Source organism: Chinchilla lanigera, unplaced genomic scaffold, assembly GCF_000276665.1.
Source record: "Chinchilla lanigera isolate Chin_1 unplaced genomic scaffold, ChiLan1.0 scaffold00034, whole genome shotgun sequence".
Lineage (NCBI taxonomy): Eukaryota > Metazoa > Chordata > Mammalia > Rodentia > Chinchillidae > Chinchilla > Chinchilla lanigera.
The window spans coordinates 10327840-10335066 of NW_004955435.1; positions in this window are offsets into that span (position 1 = coordinate 10327840).

Sequence of the window (7227 nt, forward strand, 5' to 3'; positions counted from 1 at the left end):
TGATTCTCTTTTTAAAGACAGATATAGAGATATGGAATCTGCCTCCTTTGATAGGAACCAGTAAGATAAATGTCATTGCTGATAGAAGAGAAGAGGAGAGAGGAGAGAAGAGAAGGGAAGAAATGAAGAAGAGAAGAGAAGAGAAGAGAAGAGAAGAGAAGAGAAGAGAAGAGAAGAGAAGAGAAGAGAAAGAAGAGAAGAGAAGAGAAGAGAAGAGAAGAGAAGAGAAGAGAAGAGAAGAGAAAGAAGAGGATTCTACTTGTCTGAAATGAGAACTTAAAAAGTGAGTTTAGTAATAAGAAAAAACCAATGGAAGACTCATGCAAGAACATTTGGTAGACATACTGCTTCTAAATGCGGGTAGTTAAGAATGACTAGATCTCTTGAACTTCACCACACATTGAATTAAACTTTCTCAGATTTAAAGTTAATCAATGATCAGTCGCTGACAAACTTAGTGTTTTTACATAGCATACCTAGGTAGTAATTGTAATTCTTGATACATTGGGTCAACTTGAGAAGTGTAGAAGCCTAACTAAGTAACTCAGCAGTTCTATATCCTAGGGTGTAAGGGCCATATCCTTATGGCACTAGGCTGTAGTTCATTGTGTCAACCTCAGTTTCAAAATTTAACTAAGTGACTCAGCAGAGGGTGAGGGCCCTCACTTTTAAACATCCTGTGCTTGTGGAAGAGGAGGCTGTTGAGATGGTACGAGTGCTACACCTGCCCTAGGGTGGGTAACCTGCTTACAATCTAAGGGAGGAAAGAGGCTTGCTTCCCCTCCTTTTTGGTATTGTTGCTTTGCTGTCTTCTGCTGCCTTGAACTGTTGCCCCTGTGCTATGCCACCCTGCCTTGGAGCCAGCCGAGTATGGACTGAAACCTCCATAAACTGTGAGCTAAATAAACCTTTCCTTCCCTAATTTTGGGTGTCAAGTATTTTGTACCAGTAAAAAGAGAAAAGTAAACAAGACAGTATTCTTAGAAATAGGTGAAACTGAATAATAAGTTCCCCTTCTTATAATATATATATAATTTTATATATATATATAACAGAACAGCAAGTTGAATGGAGTAGGTACCTGCCTAAGTATACTTCAAATGAAATGGAACTGAAAACACTTTGGAGATGCTCTCCATCAGAAAGTATTGCCACCACCACTCTTAGGCAGTCCAACTTGCACATTGTTATTGCACAATTTCTTTCTTTCGTTCATACAATGTTCATTTGCTTTGCCTTTCTTTTGAGCCCCAGTTGCACTATTTCAGATCTTATTCAAGTTCCTTTTCTAGATTAAAGAAGCAATTCATGTAAAGTTGCTGAAGTCTCAGCAGTGTATGTGCATGCATTTGTGTGCGTCCAGCTGTGTCTCAGCAGATTTCTCAAAGTCACATTTTCTTCAGAGTCCAAAGCAAGACAGACCACTTTAGTAACAAACTATATAGTTTATAAATAATTATAATATGTGAGTGTTGAAGGCAGGCAAACTTGAAACCTAGATTTGTCATATGAAATTTATATGCATTCTTAGAAAATTAACAATGCATCATTCTAAGTTTCTGCAGCACCAGTAAAGTAGAATAAAAACCATAAAAGTCACATCACTTCAAAAGATCAACATATTTTAATGAATTTAAAAGGGCAAAGGTCAGCAGAATACATTATTTTAGTTTCTGATACATAACAGGAATTTAATACATGGCATATTTAAATAAATTATTAGTAAATATGTTTTCTGTATTAGTGTTCATCTTTGAAATGATTGTATTTTCTTTTCTTAAAAAGGGATACTATAGCAGTTAATAAATACTCTTCTTTCAGAGTGAATTAACAGAAATAGTTGAAGGAAAATGAAGAAGAAAATGACGTTAACCTTCAGCTTTCCTGATGACCCATGTAGGTGCTACTTTTAGCAGTATTTTCCAGCTTTATTATGGTATCACTGACAAGTAAGTGTTGTATGTGCTTGTCGTCGACAACATGATGCATTGACACAAGTAGTCACTGTGAAGTGATTAGAGCAGGCTAATTTACATATTCATCACCTCACATGCATATCACTCTGTGTGATGAGAACATTTCATCTTTCCCCTTTTCTATTTTGAAGTATACAATTCATTACAGAGAACTATAATCATTACCTGGTAAGATACATCTCCAGAATATTTTCCTCCTGTCTGGCAGAAACTGGGTACTATTCGGCCATCATCTTCCCATCCCACCCTCTCAACTCCAATCCTATCACTCACTCACTGTCTTATTATCTGCTTCTATGATTCTACATTTTTAGATTTTCATATATAACTAAGATCATGCAGTATTTACCTTTCTATGCCTTCTGTATTTCATCTATTCTAATGTTATCTAAATTTATTTGTGACACAATTACCTTTTTGTGCAGGGCTGAACAATATTCTAGTGTGTGTGTGAACTATATATCAATATAATATAATATAAATACTTAATTTTTGTTAATAATTCATATATTGGTGAACACCTAGATTGATTGTATTTATTAGATACAGCTAATGATGCTGTAATGAATATACAAGTCCATTTCTTTGAGAAATATCCTGTGTATGAACTATTTCTTGGACATATTGATTTAATGTCCTTTGGATCTGTACCCAGAAGTGGACTGGCTGGACAACGTGGCAGTTCTAGTTTTAATCTTTTGAAGAAGTGCCATACTATTTTTCTCTTTTAGTATACTGCTGATACTAATCTATATTCACATTAGCATTGTACAAACATTCCCATTTACCCACATCCTTGGTAGCAGTTATCTTTATCATTTTTCTGTTTGATAATAACCATTCTAACTGGAATGAGGTAATAACCCATTATGGTTTAAATTCACATATCTCAAAATGATTAGCAATGTTGTGTTTTTTCATATATCAACTGGTGATTTAGATGTCTTCTTTTGAGGTATCTTTTATCTGTTTTAATTGGTTTATTTGTTTCCTTGCTATTGAATTACTTGGGTTCCTTCTATGCTTTGAATTTTCTTCCCTTATCAGAGGACATGATGTGCATGTATTTTCTCTTATTGTATAGGTTTTCTCTTCATTCCTTTATTTCTTTTACTGTGCAGCTGTTTTTATTTTGATGTTGTCCTATTTGCCCTTTTTTGCTTTTGTTTCTTTGCCTTTGTGGTCTTATCCAGAAACAATCTTTGCAAAAATGAATCTCACAATCTTTCCTTCTGTTTTCTCCTGGTCGGTTTATAGTTTTAGGTCTGATGAATAACATAGTTTAAAGACACATTTTGCAACCTTAAATTATAATCATAAGAAATTCAACATAGGCCAAGAGGCAAAAGGGGAAATATGTGTACTTCACTAAGCACTCAGACTAAAATAAACTAAAAACTAAAATTCAACAAAACACTTGTGCTATGCAGTTCAGGCTGGCCTTGAACTCACTTTGTAGCCCAGGTGGGCCTTGAACTCACAGTGATCATCCTGCCTCAGCCTCTTGAGTGCTGGCATTACGCTGTTTTTATAGGTGAGGACATAGAGACTGAGAATAAGTGACTAATATTTAAACCCAACTCTGTTTGGTGCCAGAGTTTGTGAACCTAACTTTCTCAGTGTATGTGGGATAACTGTTCATTCATTCATTATACAGGTAGTTACTGGGTAATCAAAAAGTTTAAGGCCATTTGGGAGATCCCTAGGATTTGGGTGCTGGTGATACAGAAGGGAGTAGAGCATGATTCCTCCCGTGATTCAGATAACCATCTGAGTTTGGGGAGAACTATAATAAATATATGTGTAGAAGCAACATTAGAATTAGTACCAGGATGAATAACAAAGCAGATGGGTAGGGGGTATATGGAGTGATACCAGTTGATACTAATCAACAAGTAATATCTTTCTGAATCATTTAACCACTTCAAAACCTTTTATGTTATCAGGATTTAGAAATTACTTGGGGAGGTTACTAAGTGGATTTAAATTCACAAGTACTATGTCTTCCTGACATGTATGGTCAAAGGTTCTTAATCTTCTAAGAGACCTATGACATTTCCTTAGATGTACAGACTGCTACAGAAAACACAGAAAGTTACACTATTTTGCCTTTATTTTGATAAGTCTTTTTAAGGAAGAGTATGATCAACTTAGAAATGTGTAGCTAATAAGCATAATACAGAACATTCTTGTAGATGGGTAGATAGATATGCAGATAAATATATAGATGATCATGAGATAGAGATGGATTTTTATTTACTAATGTTGATATAATAGTTTAGATGTCTTTGATGGGAAGAATGAATGAGAATTATAGATTGTTTTGAGCCAGTTTAAATACAAGAGTGGATCTAGTGAATGTAGACTAGATCAGCCCAATACAACTGGACGATGAAGAATAATATATCATTGCATATATTTATATTCCTCCTTAAGACTATTATTTTGATTCATCCTCAACAAAGCTCCATATTGTGATGTCTCAATACATTTTTGAAAGACCTACTCTAAGTGGCTGTGCTTAGATCCGGTATTCGGGCCTCTGATTCAGTTACAGTAGCTATAGAACGCAGCGCTAGGTGTTTATGTAGACACTTCCATCAGGGAGCAGTAGGTCTCTATTGCAGTGAATGGCACGTTGTCTGCTTTCACTCACCACTGCTTCTGTGTGCCTAGAAGTGTGTCAGGAACACTATGGGAAATGTATATACTTTACATAAATGAGGATTTTTCAGGTCTCAGCGTAGCTGACAGTTATTATGGTGTGCGTGAGTGCTGGCACATAGAAGAGGTAGCATTTTTTTTTCCAAAGCTTCCTTGAGTTAGTCAATCCTAGGAAAATTCTATGAGAATAAACAAGGATCTCCTTTTCACGGGTCTGCAACTCATTTATGAAAGAACTTAAATATTCAACTCTTCCTAAAAATACTTGAAGTTCTAGAGTTTTCTATTGATCAGATGATTTTATGAATGAATTTAATGTTTATTAGTAAGCTAAAAAGTTGAATAATCACTATTCGTTTAAAAAAGGTGAAAGATTTATGTACTTCTCTGAAGAGAAGCCAGAGCATATCACTATTCATTTTAGATGCATGAAAATCACCAGTAAGTCAGATTTGTTGAAAGTATATACATAAAATATGCTTAAGCATAAACACAACCACAAATAGTGTGTTGTTTTGCCTACGCTTTGGAGATAAACCTTAAAAATTTTAATTCTACAAATGCGTGAAAGTAGCAATCTGTTATAATGTTTAGCTCAATAACCCAGAAGCCTCAGAAGAAGAAATGCCATGTTAATCAAGGCAAGACCACTAAAACTTACTAACATAGCTGTGAAAAGGATTATATATGTTATATCTACTTGTGGGATTTTAAAATAAGCTTCATAATTATTTTGACATTCGCTGTCTAAATCAAAAAATTTATCTCTATTTACAAATGAAGAAACTGAGACAGAGAAGCTGATTTCCCAAACTGAATATAGATACACATCCTTGGAACTGAAGTTCAAAAGTTTATCTGACTCTGAAATTCGTGTTCTTCCATGTACAGTCTATTGACAAGAGTTCATTTTTAAAATGGACCTTGAGATTTTGATGTATAAAATGAGTACCAAAAGCATTGCCACAAAACCACTGGCCAGTATTTGGGAAAGAAGAGAATTCTGTGAAAACTAAAACTAGATTATCTGTTTGAGAAAAGAATCCTAACACACTAGGGATGATATCTATCCTATAGTTTGGGTATTCTTGGGAATGCAACGGAACTATTTTTCTCAGTGGAAAAACTGTGCTCCAAATGTTTGCAGAAGACATCACTACATTACACTGTAACTTTAAATAAAATATTTTCTGCCACCTGCAGACTAAATTTGGATTCTCATAACAAATACTTTAGGGGATAAGCAATCTAATGATATCACAAACAGTTATGACCTCACCAAGGAAATTAATTCTTTAGAGACGTCGTATATTCGTTACTTGTTGTAACCTTCCATTGTCTTCATTATACGGGAAGGTGAAGAGACTGTTGTGTTCTTAAAGGCAGAGACTGGGCTGGGGATTTAGCACAGCGGCACAGCGTCTGCCGGGCAAGCGCGAGGTCGTGCGTTCAATTCCTGGAACCAGAAAAAAATAAATAAATAAATAAAGACAGAGACTGTGAGTAAATACTTTCCCATTCCATGAGATGGACTCAGATTGATTAAGTCACATCGCTGGTCTCTGTCCCTGATGGAATTAGAGAATTAAATGGAAAAAACACTCCGTAGACTGTGTTCCTGGAGCAGCTGGACATTAAAAAGTGCAGGTGGGGACTTAGCCACAGTTATAAACTGCTCTAGCAATACTGTGGAGGACTTCAGGATGTTATCCCAATCAGCACAGAAGTGAAAAGATCATAGCACACAGAGTCAGACAGAAGAGCAGCCCAGCTGCATCACATCTCAGTGATGTAACCCGAGTGAAAATCCGGCCAGATGATCAATGAAATAGTAAGTCAGTTGGAAACATTTTATAAAGGTGGGTCACTAATATTTTGGCCTTTTCTTTTTCTCTAAAATCATGTTTACACGTTGTTTTTTTTAAAAAAAAAAAAAAAACTTGGCAATATGCTCTAAAGTCTATCAATGAGTCTTTAATTCTCCACAGAAGAATTTGCTGGAATGTTTAAATATATTTTAGGGGGCTTTTCTGATAAAGACACTTTATTTCTGTGAATCTCTTTCATTAGTACATGTCTGCTGTGTACAGTAATTGCATTCATTGCATGGAGTAAATACATCCTCATCACACATCTTAATTCTTAGCCCATCCACAAGTTTGTAGTGCACATCTACATTCCTTGTGTAGAACTGGTACACGTACAAAACACATCTTAATTCCCTTTTCCATCTTTTTTCCCTCCCGTCCTTCTCCTCTCCCCCATTTCTTGATGTTATTTATACTTTGTGTATTGGCTTGTCTGAAATCTGTGACTCAACGATTATCTGCACTTCAATGATTCTGCTATCTTATCTCTGCATTCTACTGCCCTCAAATTCACTTTTCCTTCTAAGAATTTGAGGAGAGAGGGGTAAGACAAAGAGCACTAGGAAAGTATTCAGAAGACCTGAATAATTCCCATGTGACTTAGGGAAGATGTTCAAATTCCCTTAACTTCCACTTATATTATATAGCCTTAAATGATATTTTACCTCTAACTCATCCCACAGTTATAAGGCTCAAATAAGATGAATTTCATCAACAGT